The sequence below is a fragment of the Cuculus canorus genome, chromosome 19, assembly GCF_017976375.1.
Source record: "Cuculus canorus isolate bCucCan1 chromosome 19, bCucCan1.pri, whole genome shotgun sequence".
NCBI lineage: Eukaryota > Metazoa > Chordata > Aves > Cuculiformes > Cuculidae > Cuculus > Cuculus canorus.
The window spans coordinates 2,151,991-2,165,862 of NC_071419.1; the positions used below are offsets into that span (position 1 = coordinate 2,151,991).

Sequence of the window (13,872 nt, forward strand, 5' to 3'; positions counted from 1 at the left end):
TTGGGACAATAAACACTGGGAATTGTCCCACGCTGTGACAACTGGCCCTGCAAGGGAAGGATGAGGTGATCTGTGCTGGAGCGTCCTGCTCTCTCCCGCGGGACGGCACCACGGGCACCACGTTGTGCAGTCCCTTTGGGAACCTTCCCATCCAACACACCAGCCATTGCAGGATATGACAAACTGCTTAACGGCTTTGCTAAAGCCTTTTTATCATTTTATCAGTCTAATTCTCATTCGTATTGTCTTTGCTGTCAGTGTACTGGCTGCAGTGCAGTTGCATCCTGCCTCTTTACCGGGAGGTGGAGCGTGCCAAAGCCTCCCGTGGCAGAGCCGGACACCTCTCACCACAACCGGCACAGCAAAGGCAGAGCATCTCCAGTGGCACCAGCAGGGCCCTGCCCGGACCCCCCCAGCCCGACTCGCTGGGACTGGGACACATGAGCGATAAAACGGTCCCAACCTGGGGCCTGTATCCCTTCCCAGTAATGGATGCTGGTATTACCACAACAGAGGGGACAGCATGAGGAAAACCAGATTATGTCTGTTTAGAAGAAAACTCTTCCATGATGAAGGAACCGGTCCTGGGGGAAGAGAGGCCCTCTTGGAACAAGCCCTCAGCTGACTGGAGTGCCTGGCAGCTCAGGCCCAGCTTGTAACACAACGCCATCGATGCCCAACAAGACTCAAAAATCAGGTTTCAAGCACCTAAAATTAGAGCTGAACAAATCGGTATCTCTACATTTTTCAGTCCCAGGTGATACAACTCCAAGTTCTTTCAATAGCTCTTCTCAACACAAATGGCAGATTATTAAATCTGTCATCAAATTGCAGGTCTCTGAAAAGGTGAAAGTCAAAGAAGAGAAGAGAAGGGGGTGTTTCTGTACAATACTCAGTGGAGCTGAGGAGCCTTTTGAATAAGACAAGGTGTTATTCCTGTCACTTGCAGCAGAAGGGAACTCACAAAATGACTGAGTGCTTTCTCATCCCACTCACTAGCTTCCCAACCTCCCAAGGATGCACCCTAGGGCCAAGAAAAGCCTGGCAAGCTGCTCTGATAAAACACCAGACACACACAGGGCTGGACTGGGAGCAAGCGAGCCCCACGCACTGGGGTTCACTGGGGAGAATGGTGACGCCTCCTGTGGAATGGAGGCTCCCCTTTCACATCTCCCTCTTCCAATATTGTCACTAACAAGGTCACAGGAGGTAGCTCAGTCACACAAGAGACCGCTCGTGTTTACAAGGCCCACGGCAGCCCTCTTTGCCCGTGCACTGCAGTCCTGCCCAGGGACACCTCCCACTGGTTGCTGTGGTGGGGGAAGGAGGATGATGCCAGGAGCAAACACGCTGCAAGGCCGTGGATTCTCCTGGCCGCGTCTCCCCAAAGATCATCCACACCCAACCCTGCTTCATCTGTGCTGCTAAGAGGAAAACGATGGAAATGATGGCTGGGAATCAAATGAAAGCAAGGGGAGTCACATCAGTTTACCTCGGAACATTAACATGACTATTAACTACCATTTGCTACATCAAGCTATGATTTAATGAGAACAAATACAGATGCAGCCTTGACCTTTTCTCCCTCAGTGCATGCTCCTGTCCTTACGCCCTTCCCACAAATCACGCTCCCCGGCCACGACCAGGGCAGATGCTCAGCGTCGCTGCTGAGGCCCCTCATCAGCTGCCTCCAGCTCACAAATCTGAATGAGGCTTCTCTTAATGTATGTGTCAGAATTCACTGCTTCAGTCATACTGAGATGTTCCCGATTGTACTTGTTATTATAAATATGCTTTATTTTCAATCTGTGATTTTTATTTGCTGCCTTTACTGAACAGCGAATGGCTGGGAGAGATTCTGCTGCTGTTTAAGATATTGCAAGCAATGCTGGTCACCCTGTGACTTTTGGGGAAGAAGAGATGGGAGGGAGGAAGTGTGGCTGAAGCTTAATGAGAACGCAAATGTTTGCCAGACTTTAATTTGAAATACTTTCTTTCTCTCCTTTCCAACAATATCCTTTTCCGCTGGGCTCTGAAAAGAGCGGAGCTGGACAATCGTACGGGAAGCTGGAAGAGCCTAACAATAGAGGAGTGGAGAGGGGAGTGAAACCAGCCTATCTCCTTTGGCTCAAAATGAAACGTGAAAAGAAACAAATTGCATAAAGGATGACTAACAAAGACAGCTTTAAAACTCGTTTCAGGGTTCGCCTTTTCAGGCTCACAGCAGGGACAGCAGAAAGGACATTCAGTTCCATGCACTACATAAGTTTCAGTCCATCTCCCTTTAAAGTGAGCTCTGCTGCACTGCTACCACGCACGCAGCCGCCCACACACCCGGGACTGCTTGCAAACACTCCCTACCCCAGTCCGACGCCAATTCCTTCTTTACAATTGCACAGACCTTCTGTAATGGCTTTGAAAAACCTATGAATTCCGTGTGCTGCACCATGCCCACTCTGCACCTCTGCTCCCCGTGAACACAAGGGCATCGCTCGCCTGTACAGCGTGCTCTGAAATCCTTGGATCCCTTTTGCAAGAGCATCAAGGCCCAGAGTAAACGCCTTCCAAGCAGATTGTTACCGTTTGATTCCTGCATCTTTCCATCTCTCCCCACGAATGCCCAGAGAAAGCGGGAGCGCTCCTCTCCTCGGCGGATGATTGAATGCAGAGGTTGGCTGAAGGCGCAGCTGCCTCGACCCCCACCGCCTGCTTTCACAGTGAATAGCACAAACATCTGCACTGCTGACCTGGCTGACAGACCTCGGGAGATCTCTGTTCGGAGCAATCCAACATCTGAAAATACAACACACTGCAAGCTGCTGTAGCCCCCGCGGCCCCACCAGCTGAAACAACACGCTGTGAACACAGTTTTCTCCATAGGTGCTCCCTGGTCCTTCTTAAGAAGCAGCATATGATCATCCATTTGGAGCATGAGCTCATGAAGGTGCAGGAAATACTTTGCCATTGCAGTTCCATTGTAATTCATCAAATCCTAGTAAACTGCTGAAAGGAGAGGTAAGTGAAGAACTACCAGACACTTACCCAAGCCTCCACGGAAGAGAAAAATAAGATCACGATAGAAACCCAGTTCTGAGGTGTCCAGGAAAGTCAACCCCTTGGAGAGCGGTGCGAGTCCATCCCCGCGTGTCCCGCCTTGGCTGCTCGGTTGGGCTGGTACTGTTGGGCTGGCTCTTACTCCGCTGGCAGACTCTCAGCCTGCAAGACTTCCTTTGCAGCTGATAGTGGGGTTATTAAAGTAAACTGACTATTGCCCTTTGTGAAGGGAGGTGGGCGGGAGGGAAGCTCAGCCCCTTCCCTGCCTTTGTAATTCAAACCCTTCCTAGAGGCTCCCTGCTCTGGAGGAGAGGGCTCCGCTCCAGCCCCTGCCCGGCTGCGGGGAAGCGCACGCAGGTACTGGCTGCGATCCAGGCTGAACAAACTGCATTCCGGGTTTACATGAAAAAGCAGCTCATTCCCAATTAAATTTCATCTAGCATTTTTCTGTCTCATGCATAATTAGTGCGGTACAGCAAACACGCCGGTTAGAAGTGAGAGTTTGCACATAAGCACACACTCCTCTGTCTGCACCTTTGATTACATTTCAGATTTCCTCTGTTTCTGCAGTAACAGGCTCCCACCGCTTCCGAAATGTCACGTATCCCCCATCCCACCGTGGCCAGCTGGCACTGCCGAGGACTGGACACTGCTGGTGGCATTAGAGGAGCACACACATCCGAACTCGCCCTGGATGCGTGGCTCCTGCAGCCCATCACTGCAACGGCAACACGCTTCCATGCTTCCATCAGCACTTGTATTGGGATTGGAGCTTTATTACTTCCTGAAGGCAGTTAATCTTTAAAGCTCAAACTATAAATGCTGTCAGCTCAGCTTGCAGCGTCCCTCTATTGGTATTTCCAATTCACATTTGAAATGACAAAAAAGTCCAGGCACACAGGAATAAACTCCACAACCCAGCATACAGGAATTAAAGGACATTTTCCTCAAATCCTCTTGAAATCTACCCTTTCATTATTAGCCACAGCCAGTGCAATAATAAACACCAGCCCCTGACAGCGACGTATCTATCTCATCTCCACTGTATTCCACTGTCACAATGCTCCTCTAGGACCTGGCGAGCAACCTCAGCTCAACAGGCTTTATGGCACTCGGACAATTAGAAATTCTGGCACATCACAGAAATAAAAGACAAAAGCCCTGACTATTTTGAGCTCCCACAACTCCCTGAGCCTCCCACTTCCCCTGAAACACACCCTCCGTCAGGCAGCAATCATTTCTGACAGCAAATGTTGAGGTTCGCTGCTCTGGTGATGACCATAAGCAGTGGGGATTGGGGGATGATCTGTGTCAGCAGCAAATGCCATTCCCTGAGTGAACGAGAAAGAGCACCCAGAGCATCTGCTCTACCACAGGGCTCATCGCGCTTCGGGACAGCAAGGACTTGGTGTTCTTCTGGGCATATTTTCAGTGAGAGAAGTGGAAGGGCAAGGATGGTTTTGATGACATCTCCATTCAGTGTCCCACTGTTACGCTACTAGCTCAGCTGTCACCGGGGCATAATCACATTAAGTACTGAGCTATCGCTGTGGTGCAAACAGGTACCCTCCTCACCTCCCAGGTGCCAGCGGCACAGCCGGCTCCCAGGACACGCGAGCACCCCCGCCTTGCAGCAGGGATCACTTACCACCTGAACTCAGTTGTTCTCGCACCAGGGACCACGCTACAGCCAAAACCAAAGGGGAAGAACAAAACTCTGTTTGCGATACCCGTGACGAAGCACGTGTTTCATGTCCGTAGCCCAAATCCCGCTTGCATGGCAGCCCAGCGGTTATGTTCTCACTGATTTAGCAGGAACAGGGTTTGCCTATGAAGCAGTCGTCACAGGTAACTGCGCGTCTCTCGTTTCCTGGGATCCCTTCCTGGCTCACCCGATTCTGTTCTGCGTTGGCTCTGCTCTCAACCTGGCAGCCAAACACACCAGAACTCACCTGAACTTATGGCCTTAGGGCACTACTGGTAGGTAAATATTAAATGACACACTGAAAACAGACAGTCTAAGATAAGACTGGTAAAAAAAGAAGAGCTAAGCAAATAAACAAAAAAAACCCACCTCAAATATGCGTGTCTGTAGGGGTACGAGACACAAGGAGCTTGCTTCTCTTCTGTATTACACTGGTCTAAGTTCAAACTAAATCCATCCATTTCTCCTCTATATACATGGGCATATTAAAATGAGGATTGACCCAACACTGAATATTCCTTGTCTTAGCAACTACTCCCAGCTGTTAGTAACACAGAAGGTCCATGAGAGCCTGGGAGAATGTATCCACATGCAGGCTTATCTCTTCATTTCAGACCATTCATCATTCCTTGCCTGGAAGCAACAGTTAATGTACAATAACTCAATGTCAAGATGGCAGTTTAAAGTCCTCCCGAGGATTGCCCTAGGAGAAGATTTTGTCCCGGCTCTCTTTAGCCTCTGTGGACTCAGCTGAGCCTCTTCTGAAGTCACATAGTTTCAGAGTACAACAGAAATACAGAAAGGCAGAAGACCTGCTGGGCTGTAGCCAGGGCACAGCCAAACCCCATGAAGGGTCATTTTGCCCGTACATTATTTGAGGATTCAGTAGTCACAGAAATTAAAACACAGAAAGGAAGAGTACAGACAGTCAGAAAACGCTGCACGCAGTGGAGATTTTCTGTGGTTCATTGTTTTGTCCAGACTGGGTTTAAATAACATCGCACAGAGTAGGAAGCACTTCCAACTTAGAGTGGAGAAGAAGGTGCACCGGGGCTAACACCAACAGAGACAATCCTTCTGAAAAGGCCGTGTAGCACCAGACCTGACCCTCAAACCTTCAAAGGAGCAACAGAGGGAAGGACCCTCCGAGGAGAGCTAACTGCGCCCTAAGTCTCCATAGCCAGCAGCAACTGAAGGACATGGAGCTCAAGTCCAGAAGAGGCCACAGAGATGACCCGAGGGCTGGAGCACTTCCTGTAGGAGGACAGGCTGAGAGAGCTGGGGTTGTTCAGCCTGGAGAAGAGAAGGTTGCGGGGAGACCTCAGAGCAACTTCTATATGGAAAGGGGGCCCAGGAAAGCTGGGGAGGGGCTCTTGATCAGGGAGGGCAGGGACAGGATGAGGGGGAATGGTTTTAAGCTGAAAGAGGGGAGATTGAGATGAGATCTTTGGAAGAAATGTTTTGCTGTGAGGGTGGGGAGACCCTGGCCCAGGTTGCCCAGAGAAGCTGGGGCTGCCCCATCCCTGAAGGGGTTCAAGGCCAGGTTGGATGGGGCTTGGAGCCCCTGATCCAGTAGGAGGTGTCCCTGCCCATGGCAGGGGTGGGACTGGATGGGCTTTGAGGTCCCTCCCAACCCAAACCATTCTATGGTTCTATGATCCAGTTCTCCCTCCTTCTCTCTCTCTCACATTTGTCTGGACTCAGCTTTACCTTTGCCTTTTAAAGACTGCTCACCACACTTCACCAGCGCTGCTGGCCTTTGCCTGTTATCAAGGACAATCTGCATCTAATACTTTGGAAAGCAATTATTTCAAAACCTTTAGGTGGTGCCCCAGACGGTGCCATCTATGTAAATCAGGAGGTGTCTAAAGAGGGTGTTTACAAGCAGAACGCTGCTAGAAGTCTGCCTTGGTTGCAGATAACAAGGCTGAGACAATGACAGATTTCCTTTCCCTTGCAGCCAAGACCAACTTCCTCTGATTGGCTTCACCGTGTTTATCCAGGATGCTGGGAGAGAGCAGGCACCAAATATGCAATTAATTGGCAGTTTGCAAGAGCATATTGCCTAAAGATAAACAGAGTGGGTGATCGTGTCGTGTGTAAAACGGCTGAGCGCTGCAGATGTAGTGTTGACCCAGTTTAAGAAAAAAAAAGAGGGTTTTTTTGTTCTCTTGGAAAATAATTGTATTCCAATGAATACTTTCTTGAGCGGTCCCTCTGGCCTTTGAGTATTTTGTGTATGTAAGCCATTCCGGGTTCTTCTAGTCTGGAAGCACTTAGTGAATTGAGAATTTGCTGAAAACTTTTACTGCTGACATCAGTGGAGCTTTTCACCCATGAAAAAAGTTTTGTGCGGGAGCAGACGAGTACATTGCGACACGGCGTTAATGGCCTTTACTCTGCACAGCGGGTGTTCCACAGGCAGGGAAAGACAAGACTGCTGGATTCAAGTCTATCGGGAAACCAGGTGATGTGGAAAGGAACAGAACTCTAGGACAGACACAGGTGTGTGGAGGAGAACAGGTGCAGAGGAGCAGAGGAGAGGACCTGGGGCAGGGGAATGACTGATGCTTGGGAGTGGAGAGGGCTGGAAGGGACAGGCTGCAGCTTCAGAACAGAAAAGAAAGGCACAGAGATGGCATAAAAACCAGAGTCAGGTAAGGAAATAAAGAAAACAATGAAGGAGAATCATAGAACTGTTCGGGTTGGAAGGGACCTCAAAGCCCATCCACACCCTCCCCCTGCCACGGCAGGGACACCTCCCACTGGCTCAGGGGCTCCAAGCCCCATCCAACCCGGCCTTGAACCCCTCCAGGGATGGGGCAGCCACCACTGCTCTGGGCAGCCTGGGCCAGGGCCTCCCCACCTGAACAGCAAAACTTTTCTTCCAAAGATCTCAACTCAGTCTCCCCCCTTTCAGCTGAAAACCATCCCCCTTGTCCTGTCTGTGCATTCCCTGACCAAGAGCCCCTCTCCAGCTCTCCTGGAGCCCCTTTCCATAGGGAAGGCTGAATGCTACTCAGGAGCTCAGGATACACATTTTGGAAAATATATTGAGGCTGGAAAGGAAAGCGGAAACACCACCAGAACGCGATGCTGGTGAGAGCCCTCGGAAGGAGCACTGATGACACGATAAGAGCAGCAGCACAAACTCGTGGATCAAGTGTGAAACACAAATGCTAAACAGGAAACCTCTCAGTTTCAGGGGAAAGAATACATTAGAAGAAAAGTCTTCAACGTAGACTTTCAGACTTGGTGTTCTGCAGAACAAAACCGAGGCCCACACAGCTACCAGGCCTCGCAGTAACAGGCAATGAAAATCAATGACCTCATAGGACATTCGCCTCTCTTCACTTTTTATATTTAGTGCTGTAAAATTAAAGACTAAAGCCTGTGACTAATCTCTCCCTTCATTCGACTGAGACCACGTTGACATTACTGGCTCTGCTCAGATCGAGCAAGAAAACAAGTCGTGACCTGGCAACGTCTTTGTGAGGGACAATGCACAGAGATTGTATCTGGCCTGACCAACGTGACGACTACAGAAATGCCCTTACAGGAATTACTGATCTCACAGAGAGATTTTTACAGCAAGCTTTGACTTGTTTTGCTCAGTACTTTCACTTTGTCCTCTGCCTCGGCTGTGAACCGAGAGCGGACAGCATCATGTGTACTTCGTACTCCACAGACAACGTCTTTCCCTCTTCTGTGCCGAGGTGATTCCAGCCAAACTCTTCATGCAGGGCTTAGTCCAGCTTCCCTTTGAATTCCCCCCGCCGCCAGGCCTGAGCCCCTGCCATGGAGCTCGGCGTTCCAGAAGCATGGCAAATATTCACCAGTGCTCTAAAACATATTTTTCTTTTAGATCAAAGTTCCTGTATTTGGGTAGATAAAATTAGCCAGCAAAATAAGTGACGTTTTATTCAGAGATGCAGAACTTCCATTGATTTTAATGGATTCAGCATCCCGGAAAAGTAGGGCACTTATTTATGTGCCTCCATAAGCATCTGCATGCGAACTTGGAGGAGCCAAGTTTGTAAATGATGACCTTATGTTTTAAAAACTACGAGACAGCTCTGCACGCACGCGTCTGTTATTCCTTTCAGTTCTGTCAGCAAGTCCCATCTTGGAGGTGGATTTAGGCTGTAAACCGGGCCTTTAACGTTTCTTGCAGTAAGATCTCCTCTATTTAGCAAAACTCTTGGGCAGCAGCTCGACGCCTTCCTGAAGAGCAGCACCGAGTCAGGGCGAACGGTTTCTCCTGCCCCTCCGGCTGCCATGGGGATTCATATTTTGCCACAGAGAATTTCCAGTCCTGATGGGAATGGCTCAGCAGCCACAAAACCCATTCCTGCCGCATCGCTTCACGCCAGGAACAGCTCTAAGACCTCACAGTGCTCAGCTCTGCAAAGCACGGATCTCCTGCATGATCCACAGCGATGGGCGCTTTGGAGAGAGGGAAGGGGGCACAGAGAAGCACCGAGACACTGAGCGGGAGGTGTTCTGGGAGGGCAGTCGTAACGCAGTGAAGCTCAGTCCTTCCACTAACGCACACCAGAGGAACTCCTCACCCTGCTATTTATCTGGCAACTTATCTATTTTAATCTGGTGCGACTGAGTGCCGATCAGCGTTCTGCCATTTGGCTGCTTAAGGAAATCGCTGTATAATTTAGCGCTGATTGTTTAAAGCACTTGGCAGGAAACAATAGATAAAAACTGACAGGACTTTTGCAGTTAACAATGCAAACTAATGAAGTGAAATACTGCTCGGAGAAATATTGTGACGGGCATCCACAGATCCAAACGAAGGAGAAGAAGCGGCAGGGTGGATTCTGCGCTGCGGTTTCTCAGTCTTGACTTTGAAGGAAAGTCATCAGATCTCCCTTCTCCCCGCTCTCCCGCCTGGTTTGGTTACGCAGCACTGTCTGCAGGTTTGTACAGTCACGCTCGTTCAGACAATTCCCCAAGAGGAACCAGGAAACCAGAGGAGCTTAAGCTCGGCTCTGCCACACTTTCACCTCCCGCAGCGGGCACCAGCAGGGGTTCACCTGTGGAACAACACGGACCGCTGGAGGGAAGCGACGGGGGAGAACCCTGAACTTGGAGGAACACACAAACAGCGACGAGCTTCCAGCGCAAGCCTTTCTGTGCGGTGTGTTCACAGTGACAGTGCTGCAGGGACTCAGCACGCAGCCGGCACAGGCAGGGAGACCCCGACTGCCGGACTCGCTCCTGAAGGCAATGGCTGGATATTGAGCTTGGGTAGACAGAGCCCTGCCACCGCAGGCACTTTATTTTCCTTTATCTTACAAATTGCAGCTCAGGCTCTGAGTTATTCAAAGCGGGCTCCGCTGACAGCTTCTGGAAGCAGTGGGGCACACAGACACACAGATGGCAGCTGCAGTTTCCCTCTGTGCACAGCGTATCCCAATTCCCAAGTGTGTTTAACTGGACAATTAGTGCCATTTGTTCAGCAGGCAGAAGGCAGCGAGGTGGAGCACACTGTGCTGTGTGCACAGGGGACGCCGGTGCAGAGCCCCTCTCATCTTTGTGTCTTCAGAGCAGAGGGTGCAGTCAGTCTGCCCTGGCCACGAGTACCGCTTACACGAGAGATTGGTTTGATTATCCGAGATCTCCCCCACTGTGTCAGCTAAAATGACAGTGGAGGCCCAAAAGAAACTAATGAGCAAAAACACTACTGGGGAAGATTTCCTTGTTGTGAATCTTACTGTAGGCACCAGCCTCCTTCCAGCCTTGACCAGCTTGGAGAGAGACATACGGGTGCAGCTTTCCCAAGAAATCATGTGCAAACAGAGCATCTGGATTTGGGAGAAGCTGAACACTGTTAAACTCCTTTGGTTTCCATGGTGAAGGACTGCAAGGTTATCCTAGGAAGAACAGCAAGTTTTCATTTTCTGGCCCCAGGTAAAAGCCTAAGGAAAATTACAGCTGGTCAGGAGTGGAGACAACTTGTAGAGAAGTAAAGAAAAACTAAGCAAAGAAGTGGTGCAGCTGTACCAGAGTGCTGCTGAGTAAAGCCCAGAGTAATGCACTCTGGCCAAACAGTTGTTATTACCTGCCCAATTCTCTCATACAACTCAGTAAAGCTCCCCTTGACCCGCGGCGGGGAACGTGCTCCGGCAGCTCCGAGGAAACAAACAGGCAAATCCCTAGAAAGCCCTGAGAATGAGAATCGTGCCTGTGCGCAGAACCAGCACAAGCCCCGTGCAGGGCTCAAAGCCCCCTTAAATCCAGGCCTGACCCCCCTGTCCCATCCTCTCGCTCCCACAGGGCTGATCCAGCAGATCAGTGCCCAGGCACGAGCCCTCTCCATGGGAGCGAGTTTATCTGCTCTGAACGAGCCCAGAGAGGGAACAGTTTTTAAAGCATCCCTATCTCCTTCCAGCAATCCCTTCCAGCATCAGGACACGGCGTTCCTCAACACTGCAAGCTGAAGCTGTTCAAGTGAACAAGAGACATGCCAGATGCCGTGTTTCTAATGAGACCTGACACTGCCAGCACTGATAATCAGATGGGAAGAAGTCCTCAGACCAGGAGATTGATTAAAAACCATAACTGACACTGGCAGAGAGCTTAAAAGATTTTAAAAATCAAAAGCTAAACCCATCCTCATCCCAAAAGTAAAACACACAAAAGAAAATCTCTACTTTTATAGAAGTCAGAGTTAATTTAAAACAAGTTAATACTCTAAACGTTACATGGAGCTTGTGCATGGATCCACCAGCCCCAAAGTCAAGGCACTGGTTTCAAATTCCACTTGGAAGCTGAGAGTTTACAAATGTTTCTGAACTCATTAAACCAGAGCAAAATGAGGCAAATGGAGGCAAGTGGATCAGGTCAAACACTGTTTTCCAAACAGAAAGAGCCCTGGCAGCCACAGGCGAGATGCCCTGAACCGTCCCTTTGCACCAACTGGCCCTCTCCCTGCCTGCACTTCTTCACCCCAGGCACAAAGGGCTCCGGTGACGTGAATTCACTGCCTCCAGCTCCAAAGGAGAAACGTCTCACCCTGCCCCAGAGGCAGCTGGGCTGGGACCCCACGACTTCAGAATCCACTGTGTTGTTCCAATGTTCTCCCCAGGGAACGGCCGTGGTATTGTCTTATAGCATACTGTTCTCTCTGGGTTAAATATAACTCGTGTACCATTCAGAGCAGAGAACTATTCTTTGTGTGAGAAAACGCGTAGCAGGTTTTCAGTTCAGCACTGTTGTTTCCGCACCACGGTGGAGGCTACAGAAACAACAATAATAGTAACTAACATTTAAAAATATCTCGAAGCATATTTCACTCTGTCAGAGAGATTCAAATGCTGTCAGAGAGATTCGGATGTTTACCTCTAAAACTGGGTGAAAAAACAGCTTGAAACATTGTTTTTGTTATTTTAATTGAAATTACAGGAGACTTTTTCTGTCTCTGCCTGTTCAATGACCTCATTTCAAGGCGTTTCTCAACTTTTTCATTGCACGAAAAGGGGAAAAATGGAAAGAAGGAAAGAAAGAAAATCACAGCTTCTAGTAGTGACAACTCAAAGCATGTCAGGAGTTCTAATGAATGATTTTGTGACAATGAAAGATGTTGTTGGCATTGACATGACGCTGGGTTCGGGAAAACCAACCAACTGCTACAGCAGGTACGACTCACACTGCCTTTCCAGCCTGCCCCGTGCCTGCTTGGAGGAACTCCAGCATCCCTGATGTGATTCACAGAACAGAATCACAGAATCATGGAATGGTTTGTGTTGGAAGGGACCTCAAAGCCCATCAAGTCCCACCCCCTGCCATGGGCAGGGACACCTCCCACTGCATCCGGTTGCTCCAAGCCCCATCCAACCTGGCCTGGAACACCTCCAGCGATGGAGCAGCCACCACTGCTCTGGGCAACCTGGGCCAGGGCCTCCCCACCCTCACAGCAAAACATTTCTTCCCAATATCTCATCCTAACCTCCAGTCTTTGACCTGCTGGTCACGCTTCTTCTGATTCAGCCCTAGAAACGGTTGCTTTCTGGGCTGCAAGAGCCCTTTGCCAGCTCACGTTGAGCCTCTCATCGTCCAGCACCCCAAGTCCTTCTCCTCAGGGCTGCTCTCAATCCATTCTCCACCAAGCCTGTACTTGTGATTGACTTTTTGTGTTGCTTCCAGTTTAATCCCTGCCAAGTCATTTCTTGGTTAAAGTTCATGAAAATATATCCCCACACGACACGGAAGACCAAACCCACACAGAGTTAACCTCAGAGCCTGTCTAATGAACGTATTGTCTTCCCAGTAACTTAGTACAGGTGCAGAGTTTTACCGCAGTCATCATAACAGTGTCCTCTGGATGTCATTAATAAATAATAAATGAAACCACGCAGAAAGAGGGAGAAAAAGCATCACAGATCTTTTGGAGCACACTGAGAGGCCAGCAGCGGTGACAGGCAGAAAAAGCAAAGTCTAACGGGACAAGCTCTGGGGAACGGCAGCTCTGCAGTGTCACGGAGACAGGCAGAAAGAACACAGGAGCCTGCAAGGACAAGCAGCGTCCGCTGACTCGCCCCGGGCGGGTGGAACTGGCAGCAGAGCCAGCAGAGCCACTGGCACTGGGTATCCCGACCTGGCGGAAACAGAACCACTGTGCTACAATGGCAGCACCACCATTTGCCAGTGAAAGTCAATATATCTTTGCTGTCAGCTCTCAGAGGGGGGATTCTTTTAACACGGCTTAATTGGGTTTTAGCACTGGTGAAAACCCTAGAGAGACATAGCTTGTGCTTGGTCATAGAAGAGTTATGAGCGCTGACAATGGTAACGTCCCTCAACAGAGCCAACGTACGAACCAATCCTCTCCTCCCTCTCTGCAGTCTGGCCTGGCTAGATCCAGCAGCCAATCCTCCCTTTCCTTTTTCTCTGTTGTTCACATCATCGTCCATCCCAAAGCTCCTCTTCCCTCGCCCTGTTAGCAGTGGGTGAGTGGGCAGGTGGTGTCACCAACTGGTGGCACAGGAAAGCCACTGGTCCTGAAGAAACTGCCTGGACCTGCTTGTCCTCCTTCCTCCGTCACAGGCGTTCCCAACCTGGCCTGACCAGGGATGTCTCATTCTCTCCCCTCCGCCCCT

The 13,872-nt window shown here is 49.9% G+C and overlaps 1 protein-coding gene across 9 annotated transcripts in view; it reads right to left on the reverse strand.

The window, feature by feature from the left end:
• DAB2IP (DAB2 interacting protein) overlaps positions 1-13,872 on the reverse strand; it is a 194,543-nt gene that overhangs the window by 79,512 nt on the left and 101,159 nt on the right. The window contains exon 1 of one of the 9 annotated variants that reach the window (XM_054084400.1): positions 3,043-3,233. The exons of the other annotated variants lie outside the window; for them this stretch is intronic. The gene's annotated coding sequence lies outside the window, so the exon portion shown is untranslated. Of the gene's footprint in view, positions 1-3,042; positions 3,234-13,872 lie in introns of those variants that run through there. 9 annotated transcript variants of the gene reach the window in all.